General features: G+C 50.4%; 1 protein-coding gene across 10 annotated transcripts in view; it reads right to left on the minus strand.

The window, feature by feature from the left end:
• The window catches only part of NCOR2 (nuclear receptor corepressor 2), a 257,067-nt gene extending 231,713 nt beyond the window's left edge, over window positions 1-25,354 (minus strand). For 9 of the 10 annotated variants that reach the window (XM_074844705.1, XM_074844700.1, XM_074844704.1 and 6 more), the window contains exon 1: window positions 25,053-25,354. The gene's annotated coding sequence lies outside the window, so the exon portion shown is untranslated. Of the gene's footprint in view, window positions 1-20,828; window positions 20,847-25,052 lie in introns of those variants that run through there. The other variant, XM_074844695.1, reaches the window with a different exon arrangement.
• Between the last annotated feature and the right edge of the window lie 1,486 nt (window positions 25,355-26,840).

Consider the following 26,840-nt stretch of genomic DNA (forward strand, 5'->3'; position numbering starts at 1 on the left):
GAGCAAGCGATGCTGCAGTCCTGCTGGAGCGATGCCTCACTGCTGGGACCCACAAACCGGATAACCAGCCCCGCCACAGCCTGCTCTAACCCTTTCACCAACCCCCTTCCCTGAGACAGCAGGTGAAAGTGGTGCACGCAAGAGATAAAAAGGGTAAATATAATTCAGCCCAACATGCACCTGTCCTCCAGACAAAGCCTACTCCCGGAAGCCAGGCTGTGCCTCTCAGCGCACAAAGACGGGTCTAAATCTGTCTGTAATAGAGCTTTTCAGGCTGACTGAACAGTAATGTTCACAAGCTGCTCCCCTCGAGGGAATACCGTATCTTCCTCACTGCATTACCCCAATCAGAAAGATCAGTGAGCAGCTCAAAGGCAGCAGTGGAAGAGACACCGCTGATGCGATTCCATTTAGAATCTATCAGAATATTTTATTCCTCCCTTTGAAAGCGACAGATTAGGTATTTCCACGTCTCTTTGAAGTCTGGCAGAACAATTCACACCAGTGGACCAAACACCCCTTGCTCCTCATTCCTCTTGCTGTGCCAGGTACTGCACATGGGAGAAAAGCCTCTTTGAAAGCCCCCCAGAGTCACTCAAGGCAAAGCTACCTCCGCAATCAAAGGCTAAACTTCCAGCCAAGGGGTAGCGATTTCTCTTCATCACAGCGAGCTTTATTTCCATTCCAGCTTCTTTATTTTCAGAAAGTCTCCTGGAAAATTAAGTGTGGTGCACCTCTAGTCCAAAAAATCTTTCCTTGGCAAGTGCTGGGTTCCCCCTTTCTGGCAGACGCTGAAATAAATCGCAGCCTCCCTCTTTATTTCCTTCTTGCTGTGGATATGCGCATCCTTGCTGAGCTCTGGAAGCAATTTGTTAGTTGGGAAAAATAAAGAAAGATTTCTAGCTCCCATATAAACAATGGCTGGTGACAAGAGGGGAAAGACAAGGGTTGGAGAATTTCTCACATTTTATTAAAGTGTGTCTCAGTGCAGCAGATCAGACAAAAAGAACAAATCCAAACAAAGAGATTGAAACAGATGAGTATCAAAAGAGTACTGGGGAGATTGGCTGAGGCATCTTTCCATGCCCAGGACCAGAGCCCCTGCCAGCCAACTTCACTGAGCAGACACAAATAAGCATGGACTTTGCTGTTCCATGGTACAGATACCTCCCAGCAAGAAGGTGCTCAGCACAGCCCGATACTGGAAAAGCTGAGCCCAGGCTGCTCTACTTGCCAAACACATCTCCTCTGGTCTCGAGTCTGAGTGCTAGGAGGGAGGAAGACCAAAAAAAAAAATCCTCCCTCTTTTCATGCACAAAAGGGGAAAATAAGCAACTCCATGCTTCCTCCAGTCCGAAGCACAAATTGATAGGATCACGCTGATCTAATCCAGAGGGCATTCCCCTGCAGATTATAACAGTCTCAAAGTAGGTCATGCTTGGGCTTGAGTTTCTCAGCAAGCCCGACTCTGACATATTTCTGGAGCATGTGTAGGTGCATGTGTGTTTCTCCCTTTCCCTGTAGTAGCTCGCTGTGCAACACTCATAACCAGAAACCCAAATTAGTACACAGACAGGAGTGGAGTCTAAGGGCTGGATACGTGTTTAAAACAGCAAGAGGCGGATGTATTCCAGTGCAGTGACCCTCCTCTCTGGGCGCTGGCTGGAGCTGGCAGCTGTTAAGGGCCAAGGGCATTCCTCCTGCCCGGGGTTTCCAGGGGATTAGGGCTGGAATACCAACAGCCAACACCCTGACTGCACAGGGGAAAAGCAAGCACAGATATTAACAGGGCCAGCACCGCACTGGCTGGGAGCTCAGCTCGCCAGGAGAGCAAGGGTGTTCAAACCACGTCTGAAGCAACATGCATTGAGATTTCAGTGTCCACACAGGGTTCCATTCCTCCCTCACACCCTCTGTTTCCACACCGGCCTCTGCATAAGGAGCTCACATGGCCATGGCTGTTACTCGTCCTTGCCTTGGGGACAATGCTCGGCAAGACTGCTTCTCCAAGCTGCAGCTGGCTTCAGGCTCACCCTCTACCAGCCAACCTGCTGCACATTTCAGGCTGGAACAAACCAAAAAAAGACCCAGGAGACCTTCATAAACCTGCATTTTTCACAACTACAATCAGGACTCCAGGTCCCTCCATTTCTCTACCTCAGCACCTCCTCACCTCTCCCCTTACCACCTGAGCACAAGAGCCACATACAAGGCATCACGATCAATGTTTGCAACCAGGTCCCTACAAAACAAGGTCTAAGTGCAGCAATAGTTCTGACTTGTCAGGACACGAGAGGAGCACATCCCTATTCTCCCTTCATCACCCAGGGACAGCCACAAAACAAAACACTCCCCCATACAGAATTGCTTTTACACCCATGCACTCAGAGCCCTTCCCATAACTTTAATTTCAGATCCTCCCAGCTGTCACAGTGCTTGCCTCATCCTCCGAGGACTACAAATGCAGGCTTTCTTCAGGGTCCTGGACTGTTTATGTGCAGAGCGAGGAAGAGAATTGCATTTGCCGAGGCTATGAATGATTTATCATCACACTGAATGCAAGAGGAGCGGGGTCCCAAGGCTCGCTGCACGACCGGAATCTCACAGGCGGGTTGCATCTGCAGAGATGTTTGTGTGCGCTCTTCAAATCATCATTAACCATCAGGACCCTCAAGAGGAGCATTTATTTCCTTGGGATTGTAAGGGAGATGGCTGCTGAGAAAACAGCTGGGCAGGATTTAGCCCCATTATATCCATCTGTCTTGTTCCACTCTCCCACCCCTCCACCTCCCAGTTTAATTGGGTACAAAAATAGAGATAATAATGAAAATAAAAAAAATAAAAGAGAGGGGGAAGTGCAGTACATAGCACAGGCCAACTGCAGGTCACGGCTCTGGTCGGTGGAAGCACATGCAGCTGCACAGGGCAGGTTTTATATTTCTAAATACTTCCCCCCATCCCCGACCCCCCTCATCCGGGTTTTAGGTACTCATCCCATTCTCCAGATGATCTGCACAGCTCTGTGAGTGCAGGTGTTATAAATAAACAAAAATATGCCCACAATACCACGCAGCTTTCAGCTAGGAAAACAGGCATCAAGTATTCTTAATGAAATGGTTTTGCATTTCCCAGCAGTTCTGCATTCTCTGGAGAGAGAGCAATTAAACAACTACACAGAGCAAGAGCCTGGCCTTGACTCCATCTACAGCAGTTTTGTCACAGACTGAAATGAGGCAGGAATGCCATCCCACAGACCTCCCCCAGCCAGCTACACAGACCGTAACCTAATATTATGCCTCCTGTTAAGGGTGTGATACCAAGAGACAACCATATTTACTACAGCACCCTGTGTCGAGGGATAAAACAGGATGGAGCCAACCATCAATCACTCTGCTTCTCTTTCTTTATAGGACTACACAGGCCAACCCCACTGCTAGGAAGTATTTATAAAGTATTATTTTAGTTCTAGATACTGCAGACTTTTTATAGTTACTATATTCCTGTATTTTCTGAGTACTATATTTCCACGCACATAATCCTTACCTCAAACCCACTAGTTAAAAAAAGTACTGCTCCCTTGAAAAACAATCCTCAGATTACCTACAACTCACCCTCTCTCCTTCCCAACAGCTCTGCATCCCACCAGTTATCCCAGCAAGAGATCCCCACAACCAGGGAGAAGGAAACCCAAGCAAAGAAGAGGGAGGACCAAGCAGGGGATGAGCAGCCCTGAAGTAAACCTCCCCTTTTTACTACACACCCCCTGCACTGCACTTGAATCATTTCTTCCTTTCTCCCCAGGCAAGCCATGGATTAGATGCATGAAAGTACAGCAATTACCCTCTTCAATTACCCTAAAGACTCAGGAAGAATAAATTGTTTGCAATGGAGAGCCCTCTTGCCTGCTCCCCATGCAAAGCCAAACGCTTCCTCCATCTACAGGTAACCTACCGAAATCTGTATGCCTGGCAGACCAAGACCATCACTAAGCAGTCAGCTTTAATTTCCTTGGAGCCGTCCAAATGCAGCATCATGGCTCATACGCAGTTATCCTCCACTGCCTTTGGAGGCTTCGTTTCTTCTCTCCCCCTCCCCAACACACTGCCCACATATCACAAAACGCAAGCAGGAAGAGAAGGGAGCAGTGGAACTTCTCTCCGAAACCATCTCTTCATGTCAGGCTCGTGGATGTGGTGCAGCACCAGTCTGGAAAAGAAATCCTCGCTCCCCGCAGCCCACCACACTTCCCAGGGCTGTTTGGAGAAAACAGCACCAGACATCAGCTGACACTAGCAATTACATCCAAATAGCAGATACAAGGTCTGTTATCGATCTGTTCCTAGAGGGAAGGACAAGTATCCAGTAAAAAGGGGTGTCACGTTATTAAATTCTGAAAGGATAATAACCCAACACAGAGGGCACAGCTGTTACTGGTACACTTCAGGCTTCGTTTCCGAGCCTGACAGGGAGCAAAGATCATCAGAGCGCTTCAGCGTTCAGAGACAGGCCTAGAAATTGCAGGAATAAATTAACATATCCATATCCAAATTATTGGGCTAAGGGGGCTGCAGTTCTGCTGGCAGGAACTGGCCTCATGCTGCTGCCAGTCATTCCCAGCAGTTGCTTTAACATCTTGTTAGCTGGTACCACGGTACTGGAGCGGAAAAGAAAAACACTTCAACCTCTCCAAGCTCTGCAGCTCCCAGAGCAGGAGTTTTAACAGCCCAAAGACATGCAACAGCCTGTGAAAAAGGCATAAGGGTGGACGATTCTCTCTCTCCCTGCAGTAACCTGAGCCCGACATCCCGGTGGAGAACAGCCACAGACAGCTCTGTGCAAAAGCCTGGATCAATTCTGCTGCAAAGAGAAAACATGGCTCAGGTAAGTGAAAAAGCCACGGCCTTTCAACATCAGCAGCTCAAAAGAATGGGAGAGCTTAACCAAGCTGCTGCTGAAAAACAAAAACAAAACAAAACAAAAAAAAGAACCAAGAAGAATTATTGATTTTTATGAGCTTGAAGTCAAGAGAGCCATAAATTATTCACAAGGCAACAGAGATGGCAAATTTCTTGGACATTTCAGCACCTCACCACACAGAATTACGAGCTCAGATCATCTGGCCAGCCTGTCCCACAATCGAGCCTTTATAAACAGCAATAGCAATCTCTGAAACGGGTGCCTGAACGGGTTACAGGCCACCACCCTGTTAACAGCTTTGCAGGGCATGCCAGGGGTTACAGAGCCCGACAGACAGAACCACAACAGACAAATGGTTTCATGGCATACTTCAGGGATTTTCCACCCCACTGTAGACAGCAGGTCTCCCTGTCTGCATTAACAAAATTACAAACATAACACCAAGAATTAGAAATGAAATGCACCCGCATCCTTGCCCAAACAGACTTGGCTGAGGAATCCAAGTCCCTCCAATCATCCCAAAAGGCATTTGGAAATCAAGGTGAGAAGAGCCCTACAGATACCAGTTTCCATCTCAGATATAAGTCTGGGCAGAAGACTTGAATTTAAGAGCTCTGTAAGGTACTGCCAGCTTCATCACAAGCCTCAGGTGCAGCCTCTGGCAACTCATCTCTCCAGGCCCCTTTGTAAAATGGAAAGCAACGATTTTCCTCCCCTTGTGAGGGAAATGCATTGATGCACCCAGATGCAAGAGCAGCAGAGGCCAGGCAGCGCCTCAGATCACGAGCTTGCCTGCAGAGATCCACACACTGTAGCCAACCTCCAACACCAGAAGAAAGCGGCCCCTTAGATTTGCAGCACTCTAAGCACCAGGGGACTCCTGGGATTATCCCATCAATGCGGGCAGAAAAGGACGGACCAAAGTGCCGCTGAGCATGCCTGCCTGGGCTGAGCCAGCCGCTGCCTTTCGCTGGCTCCTGGTCCCGGCTGAGAAGTGGGGAATCTCTGGCTGAACCCCTGAGCCAGGTGTGACTCCAGAGCATGCCTGAGACCTCAGCACGGTAAAGACTCTTGTTTAAAAAGCAGCGGATTGGAAACTTCATACCAAGATAAGTTTTTACGAGATCTAGTGGAAGAAGATCAATATTTTCTTTTGTTAAGTAAATCTGGCCACTGTGAAAAGACTGGAGCAGCAGCTTAGAAGACAGATTTTCTGTTTATCCACACCACCAGAAGCAGACGCGAGAACAAAGGCAGCTCCCCTTACCCACCACCCTGACACAAACCTTGTCCAGGATCCTGAGCCTTTAACTCACAGAAGGGGAGGCATAAATCTCCCTGTGCTTGTGTAGAAAGAGCTGGAGGTTTTAACAAGTGGTGGAGGGGAAACGAGCCATTTCTCTTTACCCTTCCCAAATCCCAGGGACTTGGATGCCTGGCCAGTCGCCCGTTAACAGCACCTAACCCCAATGCAGTGTTGCAGCACTAAAGACACCCAAAACCCCACAGGTCTCTGCGGAGCTGAGCATGGGTTTTGAGCACAAACCCCGCATAATCTGCAGCAAATTCGGCAAGTGCCCGCTATCGGAGGCACACCACGGGGAAGGCTTTCGTGCTGAGCCGTCTCACACTAATGGCCCCACAGCAGGATCTGGCAGGCAAAGGCAGCCCCCAGATTTAGCCAGCGCCGCTTGAGTTTCAGATGGTGCAGAACAGCACATTGATCCATTTATCGTCTGTAGGTTGCCATGGAGACCACAAGTCATTCCCCACCATTGCCAACCCCCCTGTGGACCCCCCCACTGCTTTTCAATTGATAGCTGGGCACTGGGGAAGCATTTGCAGCGCTGTGGAAATTAAATCCACGCTAGAGGAGCAGGGGATTCAGAGCTGACACGGCCAAGGGACCTCAGCTTGAGGCAGTCTGTCCCGCTCTTCCCCACTGAGCAAGTCCAAGCAACGAGTCGCTCCGAGCCTCTCGCGGAATAAGTATTACTGGAAATTAACAATAATAAAGTGAGATTTTAATGCCCCTCTGTGGGTTCCCCTCTGAGAGTAAGTGCTCACAAGGTAGCAGGGAGGGAAAGCTTCCTGCTGTGCAAATGCATGGGCCAAAACAGGCTTTGGAGCATCCCAGAGCATAACCCCACCCAGGCCAAGCACCAGTGAGCTCCTGCCATCCCCGAGTATATCGCACCCAGGAGGACAGCAGTTTTCTGCTCTTCATATGGCAGATCCACTAGGGAGGGATCACAGCCGACCCTTCACTGATGGGAGCACAGCACCAAGCAAACACACAACTTCTGCACACTACACTTAGCAGGATGAGAGTGGGTGGATCAAGCAGCTGAACCAACTCAGGCAGCTTAACCTGAGCTCAACCTCCAGCCAGCGGCTGCTGGGAAAGTCACTTCTTGGTCTACAGAAGACACATGAGCCACCAACTCTGAGGGCAGCAGAGCAAGGCCAGACCTGAGCACATCCCGTAAGCCCACCCTTCAGATACATACATTCCCCAATCTCTCTCCTAGGAAACAGAGAAATTACCTGACCTTCCTTTGGCGCAAACATCCCAATGCGGTGCGCAGCACTGTCTCCTCACACCTACACAGTCAGGCTCTACCACCACAAAGTATTTCAGGTGCCACTGTTTAGCACTGTCATTTACCAGAACAAGATATTATCACATTTCCTTTCTCCCACCCCATGTGGGATGAGAAACACCATCAAGACAACCTGAGGAAAATTTTCAAATCTTAGGGCTTAGGTTTTGGCTTTTAACTCCACACATAGCCACCTGAGCAAGCCACCTGCTCAGACAGAAGAGCTGATCCCATGTAATTCCCTTGCTTTTAAAGAAGGAGTTGCTGTGCAGGTGCTGCACTCCTTAACAGCTCATTCCCTCCACATGCAAGTGTGAAAAGTTGGTGCTGGCTTTACCCAAAGCTCCAAAAGCATATTACCACAAGCATCTCCTTCAGGAGGCCAAAGGAGATGACCTTTGTGCCCCACACAGAGGAAGAACTGGTGTCGACAGCCCCCTCCAGCATGGCACGTTGCCGCCAGAGGAGCCCAGCAGCCAGTAGCAACCTCAGGCACCAGAGCATGAGGACACAGGGCAGGTGGCAGAGCACAGAAAGGCAGCTGCAGGCTGAGAGCCTTCAGGGGAACTCAAGAAGCATGGTGTAAATACTGTATGTGCCCGGAGCCAGAAAGCTCAGCGAGGGCTGCGTGTGGCATTTCCTGAAGGTTACCTCTAATAAGTGCTGTCAGCCTGCCAGCCTTCGACTGTCTGCTGAGTCCTTTCGTGGGAAGCACAGCGCTGCCTGGACCTCTGTGGCATTGTCACAGTGTGTGACAGCGAGAGCTTAAAGAATAAAATTCCTCCCACACAGCAGAGACGAGGCAGGTGTAGGACACCATGGCAAGCAAACCCACTGAAATCTGGCAGGGTGGAAGGGCTCCTCTCTCCTTCCTAACGCCTGGTCGCATAGCTGCTTGCTGAGCATCGCCTACCTCCCGCTCCAAAGCGCAGGACAGGGCGGTGAGAGCCAGCTCCAGTGCAGCGGGGGAGGCGAGCAGACGGCCGCAGCCTGCCCCGCTCAGCAGCCCTGCTGCACACACAGCTGCTCAGCCGTCCCCACGCCAGCGTCTCTGGCACAGGGGGGTCGGGCGGTGGGCAAGACCACAGCTGTGCCACCGTGCCCAGGCCAGTCTCCTCTGGCAGTGGCACTCAGGGTGTTTCACCACCTCCATCACCTGTGCAGCGGCACAGACCTCATGTCCCCCCGTATCAGAGTGATCGGTCAGTGGAGCCAGAGCACAGCAGCAAACATTTGTCTGCATTTATTTACTAACTGCCACCAAAGAGATTATCCTGGCCCTTCCCCACACACCTGCTTTTCCTGATTCACTGGGAACAGACATCTTTACCTATTCCCAGGCCTCTTCTGATTCTCAGGGTCAAGGTTACTCACAACTTCTAGAGACTTTCCAGCCCTGTACTCACAGCCCGCTGGTGAAGTGGGTCTGCTCTCTGCTGTTCTTCAAGCGACCTGCCAAGCCCGGTGTAACACAGAAGCTTGCAACCAAGCCGTGATCAGCACCAGTCTCTCCAGCCCGGATGCAACCCTTACAGCAAAAGCAGCAAATGCCCAGCCTCTCTTGCTAAGCCTCTGCAGCCCTCTCCCTCCACCCCTTTCTTTTTCTTTTCTTAGAGAACCGCTCCAAACACAGCACTGGAAAGAAATGATTGCCAGCGGTACCGGGGCAGTACACACCAGATAACAGAAACACTGCAATTGTGAGCAGAGAACAACTCAGGAGATCTGTCATTCCGGGGGTGGGGGTGGGGGGGAGCCACGTTCAAGGCCTCTTCGGTTACGTAAACTTCATTTCCATGTCTTTTATCACTGATAAGATAAGCCATTGCTCAAGTTCAAGTTCTGTATCAAGTAAACCATGATAATCCTCTTAGGAATTCCCCATGCCCTAGCTTGAACAGACCTGCAGAAAAGAGCTTAAGGGGTTGCCTTCAGCTTAAAAAAAAAAACAAAACACCAAAAAAACCCACACACAAGCACACAGCCACATACTTATTTATAACATAGGCAAATTTGGGGCCTACTATAGAGTCCTGAAGGCTTATACGGGTCTGCCTGAATAAAGGGATCTGCTTCTGCCCCAGTTCATAAATGCTACAAGCTACTGCTTGGTCATGCATCGCACAGCTGAACACCAGCCCCAAGACAACTGCCCTTCTGAGGAGGATTTCTTGCAGCAATAAGGATCTGGAAGATCAGACCCCCAAAAGCAATTAAACTGATTCACAACCAGTCCCACACACTTTGTGCTGGATTACAGCAACAAGAAATTTCCAGGCAGCTCTATTTTTTTTTGTTTTATTACAGCACAAGATAATTTTACATCCTTTAATGCTCGTAGCAGAATTATAGTGATTTCAAGCAACTACTACCCTGCTTTGGGTATAAGATTTAAAACGCACTAAGACCATCTCCTCCTGTACTGTACTGTCAGGACATCCAGATGTGAACCATCACCGTCTATACTTGTTAAGATGGTGATGTGATTCAATCTAGCAACTGGATATATTTGCTAACCACTTAAATATGCACTCACGCACACTGCGCTGTAACACAAAAGGCCATTTCATAAATTCCTGATTGCAAGACGGATGACAGCAATAAGCAGACACAAACTCTTGCCCTCCTCTCTGCTACTTGTCATCAGAACGCAAATTACCTGGGCCAGCAATTTTATCACAGCATCTTCCAGGGAACCGACTTAGCCTAAAGGCAATGAAGATCAACGTTTGAAGCTTAATACTTTACTTCACAGGGCTGCATCTGGCCACCCTCTCGCAGTCCAGCGACATGCAGCCACACGCTGGAAGGGCACAGCCTCAAGCCCTTCTAAGTCTCCGGCGGCCTGAAGATCAAGGCACAAGGCGGTAGGTATCATCTGAAATTGGTGCTTAAAATGTAAACTTTCTTCAGGTCTATCTACTTCCTCAGCCAGCCCAATGGGCCCCAGCACCCACAACTGTTTCTTACTCATTTCCAGCTACCAAGACTTTCATCCCTCCGACAGCCTCTCTCCATTAGGGTCTTTTTCACACATCCTTGAGTATTTTATGACACTCAAACTAAAAGATGAAGCATATCAAACAAAACACATCTCTCTCCTCCCCACAAGCAACTTCAAGATCCTTTAGCATTAACTGACAACCCACAACATTGTGGGAAAGGTTGTTTTCAGATCAGCTGCTGGAAAAGCTCTTCCAAGGTAGCAGCTGAATTCAAATCACACACCAATTAGCTCAGGGGGATTTGTGTGTTTTTCTTTCAGGAAACCTATTTGAAAACAAAACAAACAGAAAAAAATGGTTTAAATCTCGTTAAAAGATCTCAAACTGTGTCACAAACATGCCACATTTTCCCCTGAGGAAAACAGCAGCAAATCTAACTAGTTTCAGCTCATCAGAAGGGGTTTTGTCCTTTAAACCCTCTTGCTGTGTTCCCCCACCTCCCGAGGAAGAGCAAGACAACACAGAGGACCAGAGTGACTACAGACCTGTTCAGCACCACACAGCAAGCAAACCGCTGGGCCAAACTGCCTGGATCCACCCTGTATCTTTCCCACAAGATGAGGTTTTCCACACCGCTCTCCTTAGGTTTTCGCCTCTTGCCTCAAGGCCACATGCAGATGACCGTGCTTTTTCTGAAGCCGGTGCCAATGAGGCCACTGCATTCGTTATCCAGCAGGATAATGACAGAGTGCAATTCAGTCAACAGCAAATCCTCCCCAGGGAGATGCCCTCTGACCTTCCCTGAGCTAGGGGATGAACGTAGACAGCCAGATCTCAGACAGGCGGCAGAGCTGAGTGAATAATTCCTAATGAATCCTTTCATCTCTTCTTTTGTTTTGGGGAAGGAGGGAGGGGGGTGGAGGGAAATAGTTTGGAACTATCCACCAGTAGAAAATTATTTTCTAGAGCTACCCCAAATCACTGCCATCTGAACAACATTTTTCATGGCTTCTGCTCAGTACATGGTGAGGATGAAACTCAAGCAGCGCTCTGCAGAGATACCCCGCATGTAGACGGCCAGTCTGGGAGGGGAGAGCAGGCCAGCCAAAGCCACAGCAAGGGCAGGGATGTTCCTGGAAACCTAGTTTAAAATCGTCCTTAGGAAAGCAATCGAGAGTGAATTGAAGATATCCGTTCAAACCACATTTCTGCCAATAAGTTCACAAAATAAGGTCCACAGAAAGCCAGGACCTTACCTCTCTCCACATGCCAGTCAGCCCTCACTATTAATTCTCTCCCATTTTCCAAGCCACAAGCTGCAAGAATCACAAGCATTTGATACAAGCAGACTTTTTTTTCTCCCCCAACAAAAAGAAACAATTCTCATTTCTCCTACGTAAATTCACCTGCAGAACTCAGTTCTGCAGCATCTCCTTGAACGCTCAGTGTCACCCAGAGGTATTACAGTAAATAAGAACAGAAAACCAACTCACAACCATGAGATCTCAGAGCTGCTTCACAAACTTTCAGTCACCTGCATGGCACCCAGGCCCATGGGTCTCCATCAGTGTGACAGCACCAGTTTTAGCCACACAGTTTTTATCCCCATCTCTCAATCACGTCTGAAATCAGCCACACCTGAAGCAGTCAATTCCATCCAGCTGCACTGGTATTTACAGGGATTTACTCTCAGCAAGCCCCACATCATCATCATCTATGTTTTATATCGGGAACAGAAATTACATGGAAGGACCACGGTCGTGGGATGCTCCCTACCCTATTCCCAGGCAGATGAACTGATGTGAACCTACACACTTACATAGAGCTTGGCTCATGTATTTATATAGATGCCAAATCCCAGGGATATCAATGACAATCTCTTCCCTAGTAAAACCTGATTACAGCACCGGGCTTTCTAAAGCCCCCCTGCCATCTCCCATGTCACCCGGGATGTCACGGAGGGCGGCCAGTGAACCCCTCCAGGTGCCCAGCACAGTGGGGGTTGCAATGCCAATGATTAAGCAGATCTTCAAAGGAAGAAAAACAAGAGTCCTAGTCAATGACTGACCAGCGTAATGGCTCAGGCTACTCTCATGTGCTCCTCTCACAGCACATTTGTTTGCCGGGCTGCCCAAGAGGTTTCGAAGGGTCAAACACGAGGTCATCAACCACACGGTGATTTCAGCTTCACTGAAAAACATAAAAAGCTGGAACCACAAGCAAGGAAGGTCCCAGTACTTACAATTAAGACTAAAAAAAACCATGAAAATGCAAATCCTCTAAGTTCAAACACACCACAGGCAGCATCAAAAATTAAAAAAAAAAAAAAAAAGGATCTCACAATTTTTGAAGATCAGAGGTTAGCAATATTTGGTAATCCACCTAAAATTCTGACCAGCCTCAAGGACCAAGAGCGGCTGTGGAAAGCAAAACCTTGCTTTCAGGCTATTTTGAGAAGCACTCACAAGATTTATCCCAGAAACTGCTTTCTGCCTACTCAGATTTCTCAACTGAACCGATCACATGATGTTTAGATGGACTGCTGGAGACACTTGAGAACAGTGCTGCCTGCCGCTATCTGCCTGGCACAGGATGGTTTTTAATTGAGGCTGAACTCTTAAGTCCCTGCCGCAGTCTGCAGCTCCAATCACTGAAATAATAATTAAACCCAGGAGAAACAGCGCGAAGTAGCAATGTCTTTAACTAGTACATTAAGATGAGGAAACGCAAAGACATGCACAGACATCTCCAGGATGTGCTGTTCTGTTTCAAGCCTGAGGATTTGACCAGATTTTGAACAGCAAAAGTCAGGGTGGCAGAGATCCTGCAGTACAGTACAGAAACAGGAGAGATGCAGGAAAATATTCACTTTCACCCCACCCAGTCCAAGGAGGAAGTTAGAGCAAGTTTTTCCCATCTGAGTTTGGGATCTTCCTCCCACAAGAATCTGAGAAATTATAAAACAAGATGGGGAATGCAGAGCAAGAGAAGCACCCGAGACATCAATCCAGTTCCGAGCCATCCTCCCCAGCACAGACGAACAGGAGGAAGAAATCTGCCAGAGAAACCACCCTGAGAAAGTCAGCGCTGGCTGCAGAGGCTGCTGGTGGATCAGACAACACAAGTTCTACTCTGAAATCCGAGGGGAGAGACTCAGCCTGGAAACGACTCTCCATTAGGTTAATTAGTCAAGTTTGATGTATCCAAGTCGGTTACCATGGTCACAGGAACAGAAGAGTAATGCTTTCCACAGATTTCCCTATGTGGGACTGCGGATGGGGGAGCTGCGTCCAGCTCCTCCAGGCCCCCTGGCAGAGCAGGGAAGACCCCACCACCCCGAGACACCCTGGGCTCTGCACAACCCCCCTGACCCCAGGCTGGGCTGCTTATAAATGCTTACTGGAAGAGCTCCTTGTCCATAGATCATAAGGCTGCTAAAAATAGCACCAGAGAGCAACCAGGTTAATGACACATCAAGAAGATGCATTTGCACGTGGAAATAAACAGAATGCATGCGAGATTTGCCCTCCACCTGGCTTTTGTTTGGTTTTGAGTGGGGGAAGAAACAAAGAGATGCTCTGTTTTCTCTTAAAAATTCACAACTCATCTGTCAAAGGTGACAGAAAGCTGTCCATCTCTCCAAACACCATGTCAAACAGAGCTGAACTTTGTCTATTCTAGTGGCTGGGAAGAGACCACTGTGTGACACAGCATTTCCCTGACCAAGCCAATATTTTAAGTGTCATTAGCTACTTTATGATCAACAACACGTCTGTTACTTACAACGCTACACTGCGGCACACATTCATCCATGCACTAGAGCACATGAGTAAAAACTACTGCCACTTCTAGAACAGCAGCAGATTTAGAACAGAAGTGGGAGAGAAATAGCAATTTGCAATTCAGCAAAGCTCCTCTGGAAGAGCGGTTTTAAACTCTCTTGGAAAAAGGACCCTCCTGTCTCTCACTGTTTCTGTTCATCAGGTGTCTACCTGAGCCATGACTGATGCTTGCAGAAGTGGCCACAGAGCACAGAGGATGGCATCTGACCAACTTTCCTCTTCACCAGCTCTCCGCTGGGTGCACAAGGCTGAAGGCACAAAACCACGGACTACTTGAGTCTCCCAGGGAGCACAAGAGGCTCAAGGAACAAAGGTAATGCAGCTAACACAAAGCAGTAACAGGCACATGGAGGGCAATGTGAAAAGCCCAAACCCTGCCACGAAGGAGCGCTCCCAGCCATGTTTCTGACCCAGGCAGTTGATTTCCAGCCCACAGAAAAGGAGCAAATGCCACAGATCTTCCCAGATGCCCAGATCATGGCGGGAAAGGACCTAACTTCTACCAATACTGCCTGAGCGTGACTCCAGGCTGAAATTGCTGCTGTGGGAATGCAAATAAAACCCTACGTGAGGGTCTGCATCACCTGCTGTAAAACCGGTTTATCCCCTGCTAAAGGGAGACACAGAGATAAGCACAGGTCTATGCAGAATAAGTTTGAGAGAAAAATCTGCTATTTAGAGGAGAATTTCAGGACTGTGGTTTTATACCCGCAAAAGACATAGGCTTGAAATGTCACCAAGCTGTGTAAATTACAGCCACTATCCCCTGATTTCAGGCTGGCTGTCCCTTGGCTCCCCATCCCTCCCTGCAGTACCCATACTACCCCCAAAGCGGTGCCAACTCAACCAAAAGTGTGATTGCTTGGTGAAGACATTCATTCAACCACTCAGGTCAAAAATAACAGGAGGGAGAAGCACTGGGATAGGGACATGATGAGGGGCAGTGAGATGGCAAACTCCTTTAGCCAGCACTACAACCAAAGCCTTCATATCCCAAAAATACAGCCTAAAAGAAGTCTGCTAGATGCTGTGAAAAAAGAATAAATCACCCTTGTTTGACAGACCCAAACCCATTAAGAGATACAGTTCAGCTCCACCTTTCTTAGGTTAATGTTAAGCTGCTACTTCCCCCTCCTCTTCTTCTGCAGAAGCCTTAATTGGTTCCTTAATACAGATTTCACTGTTATGCTTATCACAACACTCGGAGCCGGCCGCGTGATGGGAGTGCACAACACAGAGAAGACCCATTTGTCTCCATAACTAATTGTTCTGCCTCCTCAACACACACACTAAATTGACTTGGCAAGACTGCAAGGTGAAGCTGCTGTATTTATTTAGACATTTCTTCTGCTGGTTGAGAGGCTCTGTACAGCAGCCTGCGAAGGGCCAAGACAGAACAGGCACCTCTACCAAGTTTATGCAAAACTGGAATGAGTGAAGAAAGGATCAGGCCCCAGGTTAGCAGCATTCCTGGCCGTGTCCTTTACAGTAGGTATTTTAGCCTCAGTTACCTAAGAATTAATTGGCAAAATACTCAAGAAGTTCATAAAGGCAAGTGTGAACACTCACTTATTTCTGGCTACAGCCTTCTTTACCCTAGGGATCAGCCTCCATAAAACAAAAATAAGTACGTGTAGACTGCCTGATCAAAACGCAGGGGAGTGTCTGCGTTAGCCAAACACGTCTAACGCCTCAAGCAGCAACCGGGTAACTCAAGGCTGAAGAGTCGTGCACAGACACGTTCTTCCTGGAACTGCCCCACGCCTGCAGCCACGGGTCTGACTCTGCACCCATCTTCCAGCTCAGCCAAAGGTTCAAGGTGTTTCCGCATAAAACAAGGAACTAGAGCAAGACAAACACAATAATACATTGTATGGGGAATAAAGCCTCCTGCCGAGAAGAAATCCACACACATTCAAAAAAAAAAACCAACTGAACAAAAGGCAAAAAAATAAAAAGCTGGATAGAGCTTAAAGTTCTTGTCCCATTGAAACGGACACCAAAACTCACACCGTCCTTGGCAGGGGAAGCTGGAGCAACCAGGGAGCCTGCATGCTCGCGTCCGCCTCCACAGCATGACTCCTCCACCTCTGGGCAAACCAAACTCGGCATTTCTCAGCTTTCACCTACAGTTGCAGAGTTTAAGGACGTTCACGGAAATGCTCTAGATTTCACGAGCACCAGTCTCTGGAGAAGATGCAAACCTTAGCTTTCCACAGCAAGGGAGTTAGAACAGAAACACAACCCTTAAGGTATGCACAGACGTCTCTCTCTACTTTTGTTTCATAATGCTGGAGAAAACCCAAAATCCTGCAGCGTTTCTTAGTCCATCACCACACAGCCCTCAGGAACGCTGCTGGCAACTGGCTGGGTTCTGGATCAAAATCGCAGTAGCTCTTTACATGCATCTCTAATCATGACATCTTAAGACAAAGAGACATCAAAAATCAAAAAAACACAATTTTTTAACAGCTACCCTGTCAAGAGAGCAAAGAAAAGCCAAGACTAAAACCTACAAATGAAGGAAAAAAAAACAGAGAGGAAGAAGAAAAAAGGGCTGGCTGACACCTCCTATACATGCTGTCAGCAGGATCATTTGCTCCAAAAATAAAGATGTCCAACGCATCTATCTGATGACAACTGCTTCATGGTCCCAACACTGGAGTCGCATAAAAACCTCTGCAACATCCATTGCCTGGCAGCTCAGGAAAAAACAAGCACTTGTACTCACTCAGAGCAAGCAACAGACACTGTGTGCCGCTCCCCAGTAGGATTTTCAGCTCTTCACGTCCACTCAAGCATCCACTTGGGCTGCAGAGAAGCCTTTCACCCCTCTACCCTTTGCCAGTCATGCTCAGCAGCTCCAGCCACAAGCCCGCAGCTGAGGTAGCTGCCCAGGTGCCTGTGCCACATCATGCAAAAACATCTCAACAGCAGCTCAGGATCCCAAACAACTCTGCAGAGCAAGCACAGAAAGGCAGCGCTACCAGCCCCAGGCCCCCACACACAGCCAGCGGCAACCAACCTCCTGCATAGCCTGGATACACTCAGGCTGCCTCATCAGCACCTCCCAAGTAAGTGACATTTATTTAAGACTAGAAAACCTTAAATAAGAATATTGAAGGCTTTTTCCACTGTCAGTTCAGAGGGTTTTCCCAAAACAGTGGACACACAGATTCCTGTAATGCAGACTTTGCTGCATTTTACTTCTTTGACAGTTTTTAATCACCTCTGGTCTAGCATTTGGAAATTATTATTCACACACACAAAACAGGAACAAGGCTGCAGGGAAACATGAATTTCACTGGCCTGCCTGGTTTTGTCTGTGGACACCACCTCACATATTACCAAATCAAAACAAGCCGGCCAACTTCTGTGTGAGGGGGGAAATGAAAGGGCAGACTGGTGACCTAGAAATGAAGCTGAGACTTTGGCATGAGCTTGAAACTCTACAGCAAAGGCAAAAAAAAAAAAAAGCTGTAACTGCTTTCAAGATGGAACTTGAAAAGTTTATTAATGGAATTATATGACGTGGTACCTGCAGAAAAACAAGGGCTTGATCAAGGAAGCCTTTCCAACAGGAAAGAGTCAACCCCTTTGCCAAACAGAAGAAAGTCTTGTGCCAGAGAAGAGGGGACACAGCTATTTAAGGTCCTGATACAGGAAAAACACCCCCGGGCAAACGACTGGAGAAACTTCCTGAGCGAACAGCTCGGATACCAAACACCACCGCTCTGTTACACACCCCAGATTTACATACCACATGATATCACGAATCGCATGATGGTAACGGCAAGGGCTTGACGAGTCAGTTGACAAAGCTTTAGGGCTTCAAGCAGTGGATCAGGAATGCTGCAGTCACACGTCTCAGCGCTGATCCAACGCAAACTCACCCTGCCAGGTGTAATTGGTTCAAGGAGGGTGTTAACAAGTTACCTTTGTTCCAGCAAGTTTCAGGCTTCATCAGGTAACATCCACATCACCAGCATAAAACTGACACAGGATCTGCATCGCCCTCTCCAAGGTTGACAGGAGAGGTCATCACATGCCAACGTCCAACCTGGACTGTGCAAGTGCCACCCGGGTAATCCAGCGTAAATCACTGAGGGCTCACAGCCTTCGCAAAACCAGCTCCTTGCACCATCAGGCCAAAGAGATCATGCGGCCTCGGCAGTAAACACTTATGCAGAGCTGCAAAGTGTTTCTGCTCTACGAGCCAGGTGCAGCCACCGATAAACCATGTGCTAACCGGTGTTTCTGCAGCACTGGGAGGTATGTGTTCGAGAAGTTTGCAGAGGCCAAAGACTGAGCTATTTACGAAGTGATCAAGTACCACACAGCTGAGACCTGGTCCTATAAAAATGTAGCTGTTGGAGCAATTTTATAAGGTTTTAAAATATTTTCAGAAGAAAGCCAACTTTCCATTGTTTGCCACAGCTTGTTAGAAGCCCACACATCCCGCAGCGTAGAGGAAAGGCACCCTTCGCCCTCTCCAGCCAGCACTGCACAGCTGGAGGTACAGGCAGATTTTCAGAAAGCTTGGCCTTGCCTGCCATCCTACTCACCGGTTCAACTCTCCCACCACATCCCACTGAAACCCAAGCCCAGGGTTCAGTCCTTCACCATAGTGTGCCACAATAATCAGGCCCCAGCTCTTTACACAAACACCTAAGCCTCCAGACCTTGCAATTACAACTCCCCGAGGAAGACGAAACCTGCCCACCTGGGAGACAGCGAGTCTTCAAGGACTGATCACAGACGATGGGATGATCCACACCAGGAACCTTCCCAAATCCTGTCATCCTCCACCCACGGGCTGACACATTTCTTTCCTTCTGCCTTCTTCAACACAGGCACAGAAGAGTGCAATACAAATCACTCTCTTGCCCCGACACGCACAGGACAAACCTTAACTGCGTTGCTTCGGAAGCTGGTGAGAAGCATTCAGGTACCAGCACAGAGCACCAGCCCGAAGCCTGAAGAAAACAGGGTTTAGAAGACACAGAAGTCCCAAAAACTACATGACAGATGGCCACACCATTGGAGTATTTCTTCAGTTTACAGCCAGTTCCCTGCACGGGCAAGGAGCACACCCGGACAGTAAGGGTTAACTTCCCACATATTTGGGCCGAAACTGCATTTCTGGGCACCGCCACTCCATCCAGTGTTACGCCAGGGAAACAATGCTAAATAAAGATTACGAGGAGTGGTATTATGTAAATAATTCTCTTCCACAATGAAAGGATAAACCTAGACTGCTTGGTTAGTTATTAACCCGGGAGCCAGCGCCGCAGAGAGGAAATCCTGCCGGCTCTCCCTCCCTTGACACACGCAGCACCAGGAGAGCCGCAGCCGGGGCTGCAGCTACCAGAGACAATACCCGCACTGTCCCCTGCCTCCCCGGGCGCTGGCACTCTCCCTCCGACCACTTCCCACAGGAGGAAACCATTTAGGCCCCACCATGTTGTCTCCTCGCAGGGCAACCCCGCTCCTCCTGGCCTCACCACCGCTGCCGAGGCTAGACTTGGCCCCCTTCCTCCTCCTCGTTCTCCTCCTCCCACTACCGGTCCAGGACGCGGAGGGCTCCCTGCCCTTTGATGGGAACACGCTCCTCACCACATCCCTCCTCTTGAAGACCTTCCCTTCCCCTCGTAGGCTGAACCCACTGGAGCCTGCCTTTGACTGCACATCTCCTGCCCAGAATAACTTACTTGACCTTTCTGCCTCTACCTCCCCTTGCAACCTTCCTCCCGCCTTGGCCTCACGTCTGAATGCTTTATGTTTGTCATACGATTTTAAATCTGTCAGCAATTCATCCATCTGCCGCCTCCTGGGTTTTTAACGCTGCAAACTGTTCTGGGATACAGCCTTGCATTAAGCTCTGGGTGGAAAATGAAGCTGTACCTCATTCAGAAACCAAACCAGCTTTGAGATCATTTCTTTCCAAGGTGCTGGGCTGTTTCAAAGACTGGCTTCTTCCCTACAGCTAGCAGAAAAGCCATGATGCTATCTGGTCTAAAATAAACATTATGGGAGCGGCGATAAGGGGAAATATTTCAGCTGACTAAGAGTAATGTGGGTTCAAATCCAAGCGTAAGCTGATATTGCTTGTAATTTGTTCCTGAGCCAAAAACACAGACTGGGAGGGAAAAAATGGAAGGCATTAAACAACAAGCAGTGTACTCAGCGACTCTGGAAAACTTCAGCATTTCCATTTATGTTATTATTTTTTTAAATAACCTTCAGTTTCACGGATCATAAAGTTAATTTGGAGTTAACTTCCCTTCTCTGTAACTAGACAAAGCTGCTATCCTTTACATTCGTTAATGTTTGTTCACTGCTCCGCAGCTATAAAGCGCTTGAGAGCACTAACCATTATCAGCATCCTCCGCGCCACCCAGCAGGCACATAACCGTGCCGACTGCTTTGCTCTCCCTGTCCCCCCCGCCGTGCCCCAGCTCTCCTCCAGCCCTAGCATCGCGGTAGCAATCATGGCCACAGCCATCTAGCTCAGCCTTTACCGCTTCTCCTCCAGCACCAGTCACCTCTCCGCCACAGGCAGGGCTCCTTCTCTGGACATCCCCAAGCCAAATTCGGACCAGCAGCCAAGCACACACTGTTAGCAGCAGGGTCTGCAGCAATCAGCGCCTCTTCTTGTCTGTCCAGCCACAACCACGGCCCATCTCTCTGAGCTTCCCACCGTGAAGATGGCAGGGGTAGCAGCACTGCGTGAGCGCTGCCTGCTCACCAGAAACATCCCCTCCTGAAGCACTCTTCTCGCCTTTAATAAGGGACAGTCCACACCCCAGAGAGTCTCCAGTTGCCAGAAGCAGGTTGGCAGGAAGGGAGAACTGGTGGCCTCGAGAAGGGAAGTAGCAAGTGGGGTGGGCAGCAGGACTGGGGGTGCAACCCAGATTTCTCAATTCCCAGTACAGTCCCGCTGCTGCCTCGTGCGCAGGTCAAGGTTCACTTCCCAAAAATGCCAAATCACTCATTTCCTTCTGCTCTTCTGTCCTCCACCCCTTCCTACCAGATCCCTCCCTCACTCTGACCAGGCTCTTGCCGGCATTTTTATGCCCTTTGTTCTGGAGCTCCAGCTCCCCTCTTCAATCCTTTTTTAGGAAGTATCTGTGCTCTAGCCATGCTCATTAAGTGACACACATTTCCATTTTCTGCTCTGATGCCAAGATCTATCCCTTCGACATTACAGGGCAAATCGGAGACCCTGACACCTGTGTGTCAGCACAAGTCCAGCCATAAATAGCAATTCTCCCCCACCCTCCTATATCAATACACAGGAAGGACCCTTCAAAGCATGCAAGAGCCTATGCCACAGCATCCTAGATGAGAATCCATGACCTCACGATGCCCAAATCCTTCAGCGACTGCAAAAGCCTCAGTCACTAATCACAGAGGCAACTGGGTGCTGCTATACCTCATTTCTAGCTCCATTAGAGCTGACCCTGCTCTCCACTGAATCTCTCAGCGAAGACTAAAGCAAGCCCCAGTTCGCACAAATGCGGCTGCACAAAGATAACACTCCTTTTAAGAACACATTACCCTGGATTTCCATCCTCAAGTACCCCTGCATCTAGCCCCCAGTCTGTGTTCAGGGGATCACTGCTCGCAGGCACAAAACCCAGGAGGGAACCAGTACTCTGCCACTGGGAGTATTGAGCCCTCAAGCTGAACGGGCAAATCACTCGCGGGGAAAGAGACTCCTCTTCACCAGCTTTCCAGCAGATTCACTCTGACACACTGAACCTCATGTAACCCCCCCAGTCCCAATTTTCAGACATGTCTAGTGATCTGGTCAGAATTAGACATCAGGTCAGGGATGAGTAGTATGCACCCCAAACACAGGCCCTCTCAAACCCACACCTCTTCGCGACTGCTCAAATCAGCCGCCCAGAACCCACTTCTGAAAATTTACTGATTTAATCCTCCTTTCCCACCTACTCATCCCGAAACCAGGGAGATCATAACGTTCCTCCTCCCCAAAGAGTCATGAAGATGACGGTATCTCAAACATGTAAATTACAGTTGACTTCAAACAGGTTTCTCCCATGATGACCTGACCGCAAACAGGACTGTATTTCAGCAGAGGCCATTAACAACCAGAACCGGCAGCGGGAGCAACACCAGGAGCCATTAAGGGGACAAATAATTTACAGCCATGTCACAAAAGATGAAGCTATCTCCTATGACCCAATTCCAGCCAGCGCAGTCCAGAGCTGCCGTGGAGATGAGAGGGGTAGCTCTCTTAACACATGTAGCTCTCAACACACATAGCTATCAGCACAGCTGCATGCACGCCTTCATTGCCAATCATAACAAAACTGCCTTTACCAGACTGGATCTCCTAATTACAAGACATGCACACAGCCTGAACCAAACCCTCTTTGGATTTATCGCAGGATGGCTCCCGGGATTGGTACAACCTCCACTCGAGGCAACTTGGTTCAAAGCCAACCACAGCCATTAGCAAGTGAAAGGTATTGCCAAGCAGCAGCTGTTCGGTGGCTTGCGTGAAACAAGTTTATGGTTTCAGTCCAGATCCCGTCGTGAAAAAATGCCAGTCACCTCCCTGGCACTCAAAGGTGTGAAGCCAGAAGCATCCACCCACTTCTCCAGCGCTGGAGATGCCGGCGTGGGAGGCGTTCCCATACGGGCCCGCTACCAGCTCCACAGAGCCGGCCCTGACCTCCACAGGGTTTTCAGAACCAGGTATGTTTTGCAACTTGGCAGAAACACACAGCTAAATAACAGAAACCACCACCCACATGAAGCCAGAAGAACAAAGTACCAGTGTTTTCCCGCCCCAGACATGTATGTGCCCCATCTCCTCTCACACCAAAAATAGCTTCTACTTTTTCCCTTTTGGCAACAACAAACTGAGGTTTGAGTGCATTTGCTTTCAATAAACTAAACGCATTTTGCAAGACTCTCTCTCATACTGAAACTTACTCAACTAAAGTTCTAAAATATTGTCACACGTAGAACTTCCCTCCCATGGCATCTTGGGACTCAGCCTCACAACACTTTGCAAGCCTTGCTTACCATATTCCCCACCCAAGGCACGGCTTCTGCGCAGAGCTGGCAGACCCAGACACAAGGGAGCCTGAGCAAGGTCCCAAAGTCATCCAACCAGTCAGCAGTGAAATTCAGAGAATTAAGCAGGACTTCACCAAAGCCATCCAGGAAAGCACGGCTTCACTAAAGCCCTCCAGGAGTTTTGTCCACCACTTTTAGAAGAGATGCAAATACTCACCCAGTTGTCACAACTCACATTCCTTCCTTTTATGAATTAGTAGTAGTACCAAACCTTTATCTGTAAAGCACATGGCAAACTAAAACTTAACCTTGCTGATAAAAACCTCTATGCTAAATGGAAAAACTCTCACTCCACGCGGCCAAGGAATACCAGCAAAACAGCATCACATCCAAAGCCAGATTAAAAATACTAGATTCAGCAAAACCCTGACGTTTTCAGGCATGCAGAGCTCCAACCTTTGCTTCGTGCGAATACTGAGGGAGAGGTCGCAGAAAGAGTTCAAACCATAAACGCATGAGGAAATACCCACTGCACAGCTCACCTCCACCAGCACTGTCCTCTCAGGCAAATTCTTGAGCTGACCCAAAACACAAAGTTCAGGGAGCAGACCAGCCTCCAGCGCAGGCAGAAGTGCCTGCAGGCATGCCGGGCTGCAGGCAGGGACATCCACAGGGTTCAAAGCGGTGGAAGGAGGGATGGGTTTACCGGGTCAACACAACCCCTCTCGCCCCAGGCAGCCCAGAGCCCTGTAGGTTTTGCTGCTTCAGTGGCTTTGGCAGCAGCCCACATGGCAGGCAGCTGCCTGCACCCACTGCAGCCTGCTCTTTGTGCATTGTCAGGGCAAGGGAGCAGGAGAAAGGGCCGAGGGAGAAAAGAGAACAGGAAATTATAAGAATCGACAGAGAAAAAAGCAATCACTCCAGAGACTGCAGCTGGGGTTTAGAGAAACGTACACTTGTTGCCTGCAGACACCGGCCCTGTTTACCCACCATAAATATTTACACATCAGCCGCTAAACGCCACATCGACAGATAAGTGAGCCCTGTAGTTCTCGCCGGCGCTGACTGTGCCCAGGGCCCCGGCCCCCTCCCGACACACCAGTGACACATGTCTGGGCACCGGGGCCAGCCTCGGCCGGGGCTGCATCCCCCCCGCGCTGCACGGTCACTTCTCCGGGCTGGGGTCTCAGCGTGAAACGACCGGCTTCAAATATGTATGTGGGGCAAGAGCCGAAAATAAAGCAGAATTGAAAGAAGGGGGGAAAAAGAAAAAAAGAGAGGTGGAAGAAAAGGCCCTTGGGGTGCCCCCCACCCCACAGACAGGGCGTCCCCGCTAGTTTGCAAAGTGCGGGGCTCCCCTCGAGCACCCCCAAACCCTGCAGCTCCTCCCTGGGCAGCGCTTTCCCTTGAGAATAAAAAAAGAAAAAACAAACCCCAACTAACAGGAAAAAAAAAAAAAAAAGTAAGTTTCTCCCCCAGCCAGCAGCTCCCGCGGCACATTTTCATTTTTACGTAACGGCGGCTGCCCGCACCCCTCTACCTGGCGGGGAGCGGCCCCCCCGCCCGGCCCGGCCCCCCCCCCCGCCCTGAGCGGCCGCCTGACAGCGGCGGGGGGGGTCCCCGCGGCCCCCGGGCCCGCTCCGGGCACCGCCACACCCGGGGCAGCCCCTCCCCGCCCTCCCCCGCCTTACCTAATCCCGCCGGCAGCTGCCGCCCCCCATCGCCGCCACCGCCACCGCTCCCTCCTCGCCTCCCGCCTCAGCGGCCGGCGGGGCAGCGCTCGGCGCGGCGACCCGGCCCCGCCATCTGCGCCGTGTTTATAAATCCAGAGCCATGGGGCTGCTCCCCCGCAAGCTTCGCCGTCCGTCCGTCCGTCCGTCCGTCGGTTTGTCGGTGTGTCCGTCCGTCCGCCCGCCTGCGGGGCCGGGCCGGGCCGCCCCTCCGCCGCAGCGCTGGCCCAGCAGCGCCCTGCCCTGCCCTGGCGCGGCGCGGCGGGAGGCGGCGGCGGGAGGCGGGAGGCGGCGGCGGGTCCCTCAGGCCGCCCCACAGCCGCCCCGGCGGCCGGGCGGGGCGGGGCGGGGCGGGGCCGCGCCGCCCGCGCGCCTTAAAGGGGCCGCGCCCGCTCGCCGCACGCAGCGCCGAGCACCCGGCGGGCGGGCGGGAAGCGAGGGGGGACACACACACACACACACACCCCCCCCACGCCCCCCGGCAGGTCCCCGCTGTCCCCCGCAGAGGTGCCGGGCATCGGCGCTACCGGCTGTACTGGGGCCACCGGTTAATCAGTGCTACCGGCTGTGCTGGGGCCACCGGTTAGATCGGGGCCACCGGCTGTACTGGGGCCACCAGCCATGTCGGTATTGCCAGCTTTCCTAGTGCCACCGGCTGCGTTCATGCCACACTGCATGTCAATAATAATTTATGGGGTGAAAATCAGGGTTTCTCACCCACGCCACAAGCTGGACCAGCAAAACCCCCCTTCCCGGCGCCACTTCACACACCAGCGTTTCAGAGAAGGGTCGATAGCCACTTGGCTTCTTGAACGTGACCACTGGGGCAAAGTTTTAGCCCCGGGGAGTTGGTGCCCGGGGCTGACCTGCAGCGCCAGACACGGAAACCTCGGGTTTCCCCCAAAGGAAGGCCCGGGTCTCCAGGAGAAGACTCCACGATGCGCGTTCCCAGCCCCAGATGAGGGTCTGCACCACCATCCCGGCCACATCAAAAACCTTCCCTAGGGGGGTGATTTTTGCAGGAAAATCTGAACAGTTTAACAAGCCACTGCCCGCAGGAACAAGGCGCTGAGGCAGCCCGGGTCGCTCCCACACCATTCCCATCTTCCAGTTTCACAGCCCAGCTTCTGATTTTTACTACTGCCCCACTTTTTCACACTTTTTCTTCCCTTCCATCCTCCCAGGGGGAAAGGGGACGGTCATGCCCCCTCAGCCACCACCCTTTCTGCTCCACCGCTGCGTGCCCCCCGCCTGGGTGAATCCACCTCCCATCCGTGCTGCAGGCGACGCACCACCCCAAAAGCTGGAAAAGCATCTTGCAAACCTCCACTCCTCCCTCCCTGCTCCAGCAGGCAGCAGGCAGCATGGGCAGAGGTGGGCACACACGGATTCCCCGCCACTCTACCTCCACACAGTTTATTTCTCCTTTCCTCCATCTCCACAAGTGGCATTTTCCCGGGGAGCGGGATAGCGGGGCGGGCGGCTCACGGCATTCCTTGCCCCAATACGGCCGTGCCGCCGCAGGGCAGAGGGACTTTCCCAGGCCCAGACTCAGTCTCCTTAAGTCACCCAGCTCAATGTGTAAGCACAGGCACACGCCTCGGTGCGAGCGTAAACGCGAACATAAACATCAGGAGCACGAGTCAAAATGCCTCGAAGGAGCCCGACACTCTGGGAGAAGCAGGAAAAGTTGCCATTCCGTGCCCACGGCACCTGGGTGTCCGTCAACTTCGGGCAGCGCCTTCCGTG

This window comes from Strix aluco, chromosome 18 (assembly GCF_031877795.1).
Source record: "Strix aluco isolate bStrAlu1 chromosome 18, bStrAlu1.hap1, whole genome shotgun sequence".
NCBI classification, from domain to species: Eukaryota; Metazoa; Chordata; class Aves; order Strigiformes; family Strigidae; genus Strix; species Strix aluco.